We start from the raw sequence: 13,923 nt of genomic DNA, 5'->3' as shown, positions 1-13,923 counted from the left end.
TAGGGTCAGATGTAGAACTTAGAAAGTCAATGATGAATAAAAGGAAGAGAGTTGGTGATAGGTCAGAGCCCTGAGGAACACCTCTGTTCATAGGTCTGGGAGAAGAACGATGGCCGTCTACAAGAGCGGCGATAGAACGACCAGAATGGAAGCTACAAATGAAGGCATCGATAGAAGGATAGAGGCTGTAAGAGGACAATTGGAATTTAAAGATTTATGCCAGACTCGATTGAAAGCCTTTGAGATGCCAAGTGCAATGGCAAAGCTTTCGCCATATATATATATATATATATATATATATATATATATATATATATATATATACACACGCGACAATGTCCCGCTTTTAGCTCCAGTAAATCTGGCCACTTTACTTAACGAAGTATGTCTCTGCATGTACTGGAGTCCAGTTTTTTATATTCGGTTACCGAGAGTACCATATAACAAAAGATGTCTGAAGACTTTGTGGTTAGAAGACTCCACTCTCATTCTGAATACTCTTGCCTGTGTATCTGTATTGACGGACGTTGCATCCGGTGAAAGTGAATCTCTATAGGGCTCTTCAAGCATGCGTCTCTGCTTTCAAACGAGCCCTCTTCCCACGACATTTAGCCCCTTCTTATCTTATCTTCACCTTATTTTTTATCTTTCGTCCTTCCAACCTCTCAAACTTGACACTCCATCTAAGTCAGTCTCTCCGTCTCCTAATATTTTTTTTCATCTTATTTTTTTTCCTTCTCCATACAATGACAATCTCACACACTCTTGTAACCAATCTTTAATTCCCCTACTTTATCTCTCTGTCTTGTTCTTCGTGTTTCTCTCCTCATCTTCTAATTATCCCACCCTCACACGGTTGTTTAATCAGTCTCTAATTATCCTACTTCATTTGTCTTGTTCTTTGTCGTCATCCCCTCTTTCCAGCTACCCTCTCTCTTACACATCATATAGCCCTCTCGCACCCTCCAACAGCTTCCCACGACACAAAACTTATCTATCTATCTATCTATCTATATACCTAGGCTGCTTCCCCCAAGGAAAGGGAGGTAGCCGAGACAGGACGACACACTCCCCATTTACTCATCCATTCAAACACATTCATTCGCATCTTAGCCCCAAAGGGGAGAACAGACAGATCCTCACCGCACCACACCGCACAAGGGTCAACTGCGCAATGCAATCAGTGACATCCGCAGCAGGGCCCGACAGCAGAGCTGGTTTACCCCTGCCACATCATAACAGACCCACCCCCTTACCCGCACCTGACCTGACTAGCTGATCAGACCAAATGCGGGAGAATATCCCCTCAGGGCTGCGTCATCACTTATTCATTCACAATCTCTCTCCATTTATTTCTGTCACGCACAGCCACTCTTCCTTGCTCAACAGGCATCCCTCTCGCATCCAGCGCTCTCTTCACACTGTCCATCCATCCTATTCGTGGTCTTCCTCTCAGCCTTACACCTCTCACATCAGATCTAGTTATCTTTTTCACCAATCGCTCATTATCCATTCTCTCCATATGCCCAGACCATCGCAACACCCTCTGCTCAACTCTACTAGCCATCTCCCAAACAACTCCAGTTCTCCTTCGCACTTCATCATTTCACACTCGATCCATACGCGTCACTCCACACATACTCCTCAGACACCTCATCTCCATTACATTCAAACTTTTCCTCTCTGCTACACCCATATTCCATGTTTCAGCCCCATATAACGCAGTCGGTACCACAACACCCTCATACAGCCTTCTCTTTACATCCATTCCAAGCGAACGACATCTAAACACTTTTTTCATTCCTCCCAGCACCTTTCCTACTTCATTTATTCTAAACTTCACTTCTGCATCTATTCTTCCATCCATAGCAACATGTGACCCCTAGATATTTAAAACACTCTACCTCCTCAAGCAACTAGCCATTCAAAACTATATTCATCTCCCTACCATCTACCAACCTAGTACACTTCATCACTTTACTCTTATTCTCATTTACTTTCAATTTCCTCCTTTCACACGCCCTTCCAAACTCCTCTACCAACTGTCTCAATCTCTCCTCTGAATCAGCCACCAGTGCAGTATCATCTGCAAACAGCAGCTGCTTCAGATTCCACTCTCCATCATCAACATTCACCAGACTCAGACCTCCACCTAAAACTCTTGCATTCACCTCCCGTACAACACCATCCATATAAATATTGAACATCCAAGGCGACATCACACATCCCTGTCGCAGCCCCACTCTCACAGGAAACCAGTCACTCACAGCATTTCCCACTCTTATACACGCTCTACTATTTACATAAAAACTTTTCACCCCTTTTAGTAACCTACCATCAAGTCCATACAGTCTTAAAACAGTTCACAAAGCCTCCCTATCAATTCTATCATACGCTTTCTCTAAATCCATGAATGCCCAAAACACATCCTTGCATTTCGCTAAATACTTTTCACACGTCTCACAGCAAACACCTGATCCACGCATCCCCTCCCTTTCCTAAAGCCACACTGCTCATCACCAATCACTCCCTCTGTACCCTCTCTAACTCTCATAATTAACACTCTACCATAAACCTTACCTACAACACTCAACAGACTTATACCCCTAAAGCTAGTACATTCATACTTATCACCCTTGCCTTATCCTCACTCATAATCGATCTTGGTCTTACTCTCATCCTTCCACTCTGTCCACTCTCACAATCCGCGTTAATTCCACACTTACCCTTTACTTCACATCACTTTGCAAGTGATCGTTGTAATCTTAAAGGTAAGTTTCTTGAAAAGGAAGGCAAAAACCCACTTTTGATGGGCATCTTTGGAATACCCATGGTTAAGAGATTTACACAATCTGCATATCATACTGCAGAGTGCAGTCATCAGTGACACAGAAAGGATGGTTCGTTTTGTCTGTCATGCCCATCAACATTTTTTTTTTTTTTTTTTTTTCAAAAATTAGGAGCTAGCCTTCCACTTCGCGATTTAATCTATTGAATCTCATAACGAATTTGGGTAAAATTTTGCAGCTACACGACTGCATTAATCTTAGTAAAGCTTTTCAAACTGGAGGGGTTATATATTGGCTTGATCAGCCCCTTCAGGAACAGATGTCGTTCCTAAGTTAAAATCATCTGAATGTAGGGAGACTAATGGAAAAAAAAAAAAAAAGACTAGAAAATATTGGTTTTATAAAGCGAACTTTCTTTGTATCCCATTCTCTGTCAGGACTCATGTTTTGTATCGTGCGTATGCGTAATGTGTCTTGCATTCTGTACCGCAACGTCATTCGTCCTGCTGATGAGTGAGATAATGAATTGTGCTAAAGTCTGTTCTCAGATATTTGGGCAAACATTATTCTTCTGAAATGTGTAATTCATGTTGAAAAAAAAAATGTATTCTAAGTATTTTTAAATCAGCATAAATTTTTCATATCTGTACCGCAACGTAATTCATTCAATATTCATCCATGTGGTCCGCTGAAGAATGAGATAATGAATTGTGCTAAAGTTTGTTCTCTGATATTTGGGCAAACATTATACTTCAGAAATGTGTAATTTATAATGCAAATAAAAAAAGTAACTATTTTTTTTATTTTTTTAAACAGCATAAATTTTTCACATGTCAGCTGTCAAAATAATGTTCGTTTGTTATTTAATGGCACCAGTACTTTCTCTGTACAACTTCACGATATTTTTCAGGTCGTGAACCACCTTTGTGACCTGTCATATACACCCTCCCGGCAGGTGAAGGACATTTGAGGTAACTACTGGTTGGCTGAAGAGATGGAGGGAGGGAAGGAGGATACAGATAACAGGATGCCTGATGGACCATGACGAGGTTATTTTCACTAAGATCTAACCAACGTGCAAGAGAAAAGGATAGAAATGAAGAAGGCTCTCCCCCACACACCACATCATCCAGCTAAACCGACAAGAAAAAAATATATCATGCTTGATAGAAAGAACAAGAATGGGAACTTATATATTAGAATTAGCAGAGGAACACAACTATGTACTATTTAATTTCAGTTCAGCAGATCTGTAGAAGATAAAGCGTATACTGTACAATCGCCAACTGTTCTTATTACAGTTGTCAGCATAAACTTCAACCTGGAAATAAACAATATTTGCATTTAGTCCCAAATTATCCGTATACTTGAATTTTACACGTATCATTAATTTGAGTAATTATTGTTACTGGCAGCCCATGCCATTGTTAGGCATTGTGAAAATGAAAGCGATTTCTTCCTATTTTAGTGTTGCCTCTCTTGCATTTTAGTTTCATTTCATTATTTCTAGGTGCGGTATCATTCTCTATTTCGAAAAAATTATAATTATAACATAGAACTCTAATAACAAATCTTAAATACTTTTATTAGATCTCCTCTAAGTCATCTTTTTTTTTTTAATATAATAAATATCTTCAGTAGCAATTCGGTTTCGCAACGATGATCATTTTCATGTTTCTACGCTGCTCTGTCTGGAGTCAGTCTTTGTCCATAATAAGGTTCGGGGAACAGTGCTTTTTGTGTGTGTGTGTGTGTGTGTGTGTGTCCAGCCATAGATTTCACACCCTGTTCCCAAGGTCCAGTAGTCCTCCTACATAGACCACACACGTCAATATGTCACCACATCGGGTCTGCCTCATACGGGACTGGCGTATTGGTATTTGAGGGGGTATTTTTACGACGTGTCGGCCGGTCTTCTGGTAGGTCAGTAAGTCTTGTTTATAGAATTCAAATCCTTAAACTGTTCCTTGCCCTAGCCAAGATTCGAACCCGGGTTCATTCATTAGGACTGCAAGCGCTACCATATCTCTACCGATTCAGTCATCGCCTGAATGTAGTCTTGATTTCATTAATGAAGTATAAAGAATAGAGACTACATGCGGGCGTTTTATGATCTATATTCTTGCCGCTCTTCTTCCTTTTCTTCATTTCTCTTCAATGCTCCATATCTTCCTCAATTCTGCCTTGCTTATATGCGCATTTCTTTTGCATTTGCCCTTACTTTTTCTTAACGTCTTCCTCTCCTCGTCTCTTATTCTTCTCCCTCCTCATTTTGCCTTTGTATTTATTTCTCTTCATTTAGGTATCTCTTCTTATCTTTTCTAATATCTGCTATCGATTCCTAAGTTTCTAGCATTAATTTGCGCCACTTTTACTTCACCTTCGTCTGTGCTGATTTAGGTATACTTTCTTCAGTTATGCTTTTCGTCTTCACTGAATCTCCCCTGCCTCTCATTTCCATCCATGTTTTCAGCTTGCATGATATATATATATATATATATATATATATATATATATATATATATATATATATATATATATATATATATATATATATATATATATATATATATATATATATATATATATATATATATATATATATATATATATATATATATATATATTTTCCCATCAACCAACCGGTGTTTTACTTTCCTGTCCGTCGAGATTCCGCTCCTAATTTTCCTAAATTTATTTCTGTACCTCTGTACTTGTTTCTATGATTTCATGCCTGTCTGTCTGTCTTTATATGTCTGTTTCTGCCCTTTTCTGCCTTTCCTTATTCTCTATACTACACAGTTAACTTCCATGCCTGCCGGTTTGTATGTCAGCTCACTTTTTTTTTTTTTTTTTTTTTAAGATATCGTTTTTTCTCTTTATTACTCATCATCAACATATTCCCTCTTTGTTGTTATATCCCTTGCCAGCTTACTATATGTAAGCTGACATATCGTTTGTTTCTGTTTCCATATCAGTCTGTCTGCCTGGCTACGAGCATCTGTCGCTCCATTACTCGAGTTCTGCAGCATTTTTCCCCTCTTATAGCCTCTGTTACTTTTTTCTTTTTCATTTCTTTTTTTTTTCTTTTGCTATAAGACATTTTCCAACCCTTTTCGCTTCTTTAACTTGATGCCTGTCTGTCGGCTTCGTACTGATGCTGAACGCCTTGTATAGTCTTTTCTTTATTTTTCCATTTGTTTAGCGGTTTTGTCTCTCTTGCTGCCTCCCTTTTACCCATAACCCCGTCTGTATGCTATCTTGCTTGTTTGTGCGATGAAATCTATGTTTTTTGGCCTCCTTGGTTTGTCTCTTATATATGTCTCTTCATCAGTCATTTACAGTATGTTTCCATTCATTGTACCTTCTACTTACTTCTCTACAAAATCCATTTATAATATACTTTTTCTTTCTGTTCCTTCCTCATGTTCTTTGTTTCTGCATACATATTTGCTGTCCGCTTTGTCCAGTTCTCTCTCATTCGTTAATTTTTATCCCTTAATATTTTCATTTTTAAACATTATTTCTCTACATCTTGTCTTTCAGATCACCCTTGCTACATGTAATTTTGCTGACCTGCTTGTTTTAAGAGAGTCGTATTTTACTCATATCTCCCTCTGAACTTGTGATCCCCCCCCCCCTTTCTCTCTGTCTATCTCTGTTGTTGCTCTAATTCTTCATCTTAATCTGTCTCCCGTTGCTTCCCTACTTTTTCCTTTTAAGTGGGTACGTTTGCTCTCCTGCTTGATTTTCTAATTTCATAATTCATTGTCATTGCATTCCCAATTTTTCTCTTATTGCTCTATCTTCATAATTAAATTCCTCCAAAATTTTATGTCGCTACTCTTTCCTCCGCATCCCACGTCTACATGTATGGTTGATGGCCATCTGAATTCTGTGATTTCATTTCTTTTCTTATATACTCTTCCGGAATATCTCTCTCTCTTTTCATATTGCCGTCTCTTCACCATGTCCCTTCGTTGTTGCTTCCTACGTTTCTCTGCTTCCCTATTTCTATCTTCTCTTCTCTTTTTTTTTTTTTACATGCATTAGTTTCTTTATGCCACCCTATTCTTGGATAATCCTTAAATTCCCTCCTCCTTAGGTAGTTTCTCTTTCTTCGTAACTTCAGCTCTTAAATTTCCTCACTCTGCTTTTACCTCATTTCTGTCTTCCTGCATGCCTGCTTGCTATCTTCCCTCCTGGATACTGTAGTTTTCCTACTCTCTCTCTCTCTCTCTCTCTCTCTCTCTCTCTCTCTCTCTCTCTCTCCATAACCAATTTCTTCAGCTCTTCCTCTATTCCTTCCTTCGTTAGTCTTACATGTTGTCTTGCTAGTCTTCCTTTTAAATTCATCCGTTTCTGTATCTAAGACTATTACGCCACCTTTATTAAGCTTATAATCCTTCCTTGCCTGCTTTCTTACCTACTGTATATCTTTCGCTGCCTGTCATCCAACCTGCCCACCTCCCTGCCTGTCTATGTACTTGCCTTCTATGCTACCTCCTTCCCGTCTACCACCCTGCCTCCCACCCTGCCTCCTTCCCTGTCGAGCACTTTGCCTCCCTCCTCACGACCCTTGCTTGCTTACTACATTATCTACCTCCCTGTCTGCTTGCCTTTATATCTGCTTGCCCGCGAGCTTGCTTGCCTGTCTCACTTTCTCTTTGTCGCCCTCTCTCCTTGTTTCTTTCCCTGCCTCAGTGCCTCGCTCCCTGCTTCTCCCCTCGCTTATCTTCCTGCTTCCCTTCCTGCCCGCTTTCCTTGCCTTCCTGTCTGCCCGCGTTCAGCCTGGCGTGGTCACCTGACACACCTAAGCATTTACCTGTGGTGGCCATGGCGTGAATGTCAGCTTGCCTCACTCCCTGCCTCGCTCCTAGCTTCATCCTCGGCTCACTCCTTGCCTCACCTTCTGCTTCACCCGCTTCCTCATCCCCAACTTCACTCCCTTCATCTCCCCCTGGCTCATCCCCTGCTCGCCACTTCCTCATCCCCTAAAACACTAATGTTCTTTGCACTGCCTAATAACACTAACGCCGAGTATATTGTGCCAGAAATAGAGGGAAAAGAGTTCTATCTATCTATCTATCGCCAGACGCCTCAATCCCGTTTGGGGTGGCCACAAACAAATCGCCTCCAAGTCGCCCTGTCCCCCGCCATTTCACTACCCTGCTCCCAACTCACACCCCCCTCTCTCATATACCTCTCCACCCCATCCCTCCATCTCATCCTCGGTCTCCCCCTCCCTCTTCCACCCTCCACCTCGCTCACATACACTCTCTTCGTCAGTCTTTCACCCTCCATCCTCTCCACATGGCCAAACCACCTCAGTGTGTTCCTCACAACGCTTCCTATCACATCCACATCAACACCACAACGCTCCTTTATATCCTCATTCGTCAGCCTGTCTCTCCACGTGACTCCACAAGCTCCTCTTAAATAACTCATTTCCACTGCTCTCACTCTTGACTTGTGTCCTTCCAACAACGTCCAAGCTTCACTTCCGTACGTTAGAGTTGGTATCACAATACTGTCATGTAGTAACTTTTTTACTTCCATGCTCACTTCCCTGTTTCTTATCACTGCTTTCAAGGAACCAGCAACCTTTCTTCCCTGCTGTACCCTTTCAAGCACTTCACCCTCCAAACCTCCATCCTTACTCATCACACTACCCAAATACTTAAACGTACTCACATTTTCCAATTCCTCACCATCCAACCTCGCTATACATTCACTGACTTCACCTCTCTCAAAGACCATCACTTTACTCTTCCCTACATTCACCTTTAGGTTCCGTTTCTTACACACTCTCTCAAACTCATCCACCAAGCCTTGCAGCTCCCCTTCATCTTCACTCAACAACACAGTATCATCTGCAAACAACAGTACAGGGAGTTTCCAAACACTATCCTCTCTCACCAGGGCCACTCCAACATCCACTACCCTACCTTGTACCTCTTTTATTACCCCATCCATGTACAGATTGAACAACCATGGAGACATGACACATCCCTGTTTCAAACCAACTTTCAAAGAGAAAAATTCACTTAGTTCACCATCCACACGCACTGCAGCCTTAGCACCATCATACATACTCTTCACAGCATTCAACAACTTCCCATCTACTCCATATATTCTTAACACTTTCCACAATCCTTGTCTATCCACCCTGTCATATGCTTTTTCCAAATCCATGAAAGCCGCATACAACTTCTTTCCCTTCTCTAGAAACTTTTCCACTAAAGATCTAAGAATGAATATCTGATCTACACAACCTCTTCCCTTCCTAAAGCCTCCCTGTTCTTCTCCAACTAATTTCTCTGTTCTTTCTCTAACTCTGTTTATAAGTATCCTAGCATACACTTTTTCCTATTATACTAAGAAGACAAATGCCCCTATGATTACCACACACTTCTTTTTCCCCTTTTCCTTTGTACAAGGGAATAATTATACCTGACTTCCAATCCTCCGGGACTCTACCTTCCTCCCAGGCCAATCTGCACATCTTCCACATCCATTCTACTACTATCTCTCCCCCATGCTTCAGCATCTCACCACACACTCCATCAATTCCTGGGGCTTTCCCCGATTTAACTTTCTTCATTGCTTCCACAACCTCTATCCTACTGATTTCTACCTGTCTTCTCACCTCCCTCCTTCTCCCAGCCATTCCCCAGCCACTTATACTCGCATTACTTCCATCCTCTACGTTCAACAATTCCTTGAAGTGTTCTCTCCATCTGCTCACTTTTTCTCCCTTCTCCACTAATAATCTACCATGTTTATCTTTCACTCCCCTGCTAACTTCACTTCCACCCTGTCTTACTCTTTTCACTTCTCTCCAGAACATTTTCTTACAGTCCCTCCACTTTACACTCAAATTCCTTCCAAATTCCTGATCCACTCTCTTCTTACTCTCTCTTACTAATCTTTTCACCTCTCTCTTCCTTTCCACATATAACTCTCTCTTCTGCCTCTCAACTTCTTCCACGCCCCTATTTCTCATCCATTCATTGTATGCTTTCTTCTTTTGTGCCACAGCCTGTTTCACCTCTTCAGTCCACCACGCTGTTCCTTGCACCCCCCTCCGTCTTCTCTTCCTTCCACACACCACATCACATGCTGCACATATTTCTTCTGTAAATATCTTACACACACCTTCCACGTCTCCCATCTGCTCCAATTCATATTTGCCCAATCGTTCCTCCACTTCTCTCTTATACTCTGCCTTTTTCTCATCCTCTTGTAACCTTTCCACTCTCCTTGCAACTACTCCTTCCTCTCGTCTTTCCCTTCTTCTATTCCTCCATCTTACTTGCATCCTAATTCTGGCCACCACCAAGTAGTGGTCAGAAAGGCCACTCCCCCAACCTCTATAAACTCTTGCATCCAATATACATCTTCGCATCCTTTCATCCACACACACATAATCAATCATTGCCTTCCTTTCATTCAGTTCACCACCCACCCTTCTCATCACTCGCCATGTATACCTGTGGATCATTTTATGCCTGAAGAGGGTATTGGCTATTACCAACCCCTCCCAGCACAGATGTCCACTAACGCACTCCCATTCTCATCTATCTCAGCAGGCACACCCCACTCACCAACTATTCCATCCACCTTCACATTACCAACTTTACCATTCATATCACCGATCAAAAACACTCTCTCATTCCTTCCAAACTTTTCCATGCACACTTCCACATTTGTCCAGAACTCTTCTCTCACTCTTCTAGCACGATCTTGCGTTGGCGCATACACACACACAATCGCCCACATTTGTATTCCAACTTTCAACTTTACCCACACAATCCTTGACCCAACTGATCCATACTGTCTTATGCTCTTCTTCCATCTTTTACTCACAACTATACACACTCCTTCCTTTGCCCTCTCATTCTCATCTACTCCTGCACATATACCCCATCCATACTCCCATTCTCTCACACTTTCTCCTCTCCATTTTGTTTCAGTTATTCCACATACATCCACTTTCGCATCCTCAAGCACCTGGACAATCTCTCTCTCTTTCACCTCATCATTCGCTCCTCTTACATTCCATGTACTCATTACCAAGTCCTTTGTCCGGTCCTGGGTCGTCAACGTTTGGTCAGTCCTTGTCCGAGGCTTCTTGTTTGTTTTTTTAGTTAGTTGTTTTCCGGGGAGGGGCACTAACCCTCCGCCAACCCTTTTAGTCGCCTTTTACGACAAGCAGGGATACTGGGGGAGTATTCTTGAAAACCCCCCTACCCCCAGGGGGTTAAAAACTTCAAGTCTTGTACTAAAATTTTCCCATCCCCCAAATGAAAGAAAACGATAGGCACTGAAGCGGGTACTTGGAAAAAACACCAAACCAGGTAGAAAGAAAAAATCTAGAAAAACTACAAAGGAACAATGTTCCCCCTTGGTTTACATATGCCCATCATATGAGACATGTCTGTGGATGGCACAGCCTCCCGGCATCACCAAAAATTGCAGGGGAGATAGACTAAAAAGGGCCTTTTTATTAATGGTAAAAACATTTTTTTTTTTTTTGGCAATAACCATTTTCTTTCCTTATCAGTGCCCCTGCAACTCATATGTAAGTGTTATTCATTAGTGAGATAAGGGTTCTGGGTAAATTCCAAGATCATTACAAAGGACACAGATCAAGAAGTGGCACCGAGAGGGAGAAGGACGACTGATGATTTTTTTTCCCCTTATGATTCACCCAGTAAGTGATGTTTGTTGTAGGTAACTTATTATTATTATTATTATTATTATTATTATTATTACAGTCAAATTTCAGGACTATTATAACTACCTAGGAAATAAGGCAGTCAATACAGGCTGGGTAGTAGTGGTGAGGGGCACACAGATTGAGCGCACAAATATTACCTGTGCCATGTCTTCCTGCCTAACCCTGAAAGGCAACCTTGACATCTCAAAAGTCCCATTATGTTCTCTAATGCCACTGGTTCTGCATCGCCTGTAACAGTGCGGAGGGAAGCAAGCTGTAAAATTTGACCACTTCAGGCATGCCAGTGTGTACAAGCTTTGGCTGCGTGTGCAGTGATAAAAGGAGCAGGGAGTTCTTTTTGACAAGTTTGTCAGGGACATAGGGCACTTATTTCCTTGGTGAAAATGAAAGTAATGGAGCTTGGCAGCCGATTTGTTGTCAGGCATTGCATTTGATCCCTCCCTTTTGTTGCCTTTCACATTCTCGTGAGAGCCTTGCTACCGATCTCCAGCAGGTCAGGCACTTGGGACACTGCAGTGAGCCATTCCAGGTTCATAATCTTTGTCCAGGTCATTGTCATACATCGTTCCTGCTTCCACATCATCAACACCTTCACCTCTGCTTTATGTGTTCATACTGTCTTCAAGTTCCTCTTGGGCCAGCCATTTCACTCTTAGCTTCACCATTTCTATTGTTGTTTTTTATTGTCAGCTAACAGATTCAATCGGAAATTCGTATTCACTACTTAAAAGAGGAATAAAAGATTGGAGCACACACAATTAATACACAAACACTAGTGTCACGGGGTTTTTATAATATCACGGTAATTTTGGAATAAATTTGGTTAAATATTATTTAAATTGATATTAATATTCAATAATATTAAAGAGCAGGGACAATGATTGTCTTGCTAAATCGTGCAACGATTCTCTAAGAACGAGAATTCAAAAACTTTCTCAACAGTACACAGCAGAGACTAATTACTCACAATTGCTGAATTACTGTACTGTTAGCCTCTGGAGAAAGTTACTTCACCCCTGACAATAAATAACTAATACTAATAATAATAACTTCAGGTTCTTGCTGATGCATTAACTCCTGGCACAACGGATTTTAAGTTATTACCACAAGACTGGTCTAAGTACCAGTTATGAATAGTAAAACGTTTATGCAAGCTAGGAGCTATATGGAAAATAAGCTTAATTTGGTGAAATGAAACAAGATTTTACTTTACACTGAGCTCAAGAAAGGAACTGTTAAATTTATTAATTACAAAAAATAAATTTAACGTTACAATTCAAATCAAATTAAATGAGACGCACTCACTCACTCACACAAAAGCTAAATTCTTACGCCTAGAAAAAAAACACCTTAACTAAACTCTTCAAACTAGGATTATACAAAAGGAAATACCGGTCGATGAATGCTGTGTATCACCCAAATCTAGGATGGGAGTCTGGGGGCTGTGTCAAGCGGAGTCTGGGTACTAGCTGACCTCTCTCTACTCTCACTACTGGAGCACAGGACCTCTCTCCGTCACAGCAAACACTCGACTGAGTAAGTCGTGGGAACAAAAGCGGAGCACTAGGCCGCATTTTTAACGGTCAAGTGCAAGCAGGGGCGAACAATAAAAAAACAATAGTATCGCTCAGTACAGCATTTAGTGACGTGCATTAAATCGGTCACTTTTGAAAACGGTGTCGAATGTTTTGAAAAGTATACTCCGAAATGGAGGGAGAAACGGTTAGCTGAACGATACACAGTGAGTTTTCCACTAATAGTTCGTGGCTTCTCACAAAAGGGAAATGTCGCGAATTGATTCGTGACAACTAGCATTGGGTGGTTTCCACCGGGGAAAAAAAAAAAGTCCAATATCAATAATATTGGGTGGAATTCACCCAAAATGGGGTCTGTGGAAAAAACTCGGGGGGGGGGGGAGGGGTGCTGCATGATACACCTAACCTCTACATTATCCTGGAGTAGAATGAAGTTACCCAAGAAGCCATGACTCTGTCTGGCCTCCGTAACAATGAAAGGTTAAATGACCTCCCAGCACACGTGAAAATCTTCTGTCGTTAGCATTCTAGTAACTTGGTGAAGATTTTCGGCCCATGGTAACATATTGCTTGTAGCTAAATAGCAAAAGAAGCAAATAATTTGGTTCTCCATACTTGCTACTGCAACTCGAGAGTGCTACTACTTTCTAGTGTCAATCTCTTGTGACCCATCAAAATTGAAGATACAATGATGGCATTTTAGATCAGGTTAAAGTGGCCAGATTACAGTCAGTGTTGAACTCGTTGCTGAGTTGAAGGAGGTGTCTGCCGAGCTGCTACTTGCTGAACTGGATTCGCCGGAACGGGAATTCCTGTGGCTGGCAGGCAGTGTCCATTCAATTTCATCTGTACATGT

Source organism: Coenobita brevimanus, chromosome 101 (assembly GCF_032717465.1).
Source record: "Coenobita brevimanus isolate Jiangsu-jjx chromosome 101, ASM3271746v2, whole genome shotgun sequence".
Taxonomy (NCBI): domain Eukaryota; kingdom Metazoa; phylum Arthropoda; class Malacostraca; order Decapoda; family Coenobitidae; genus Coenobita; species Coenobita brevimanus.
Note: the sequence above shows the minus strand (reverse complement) of the source record.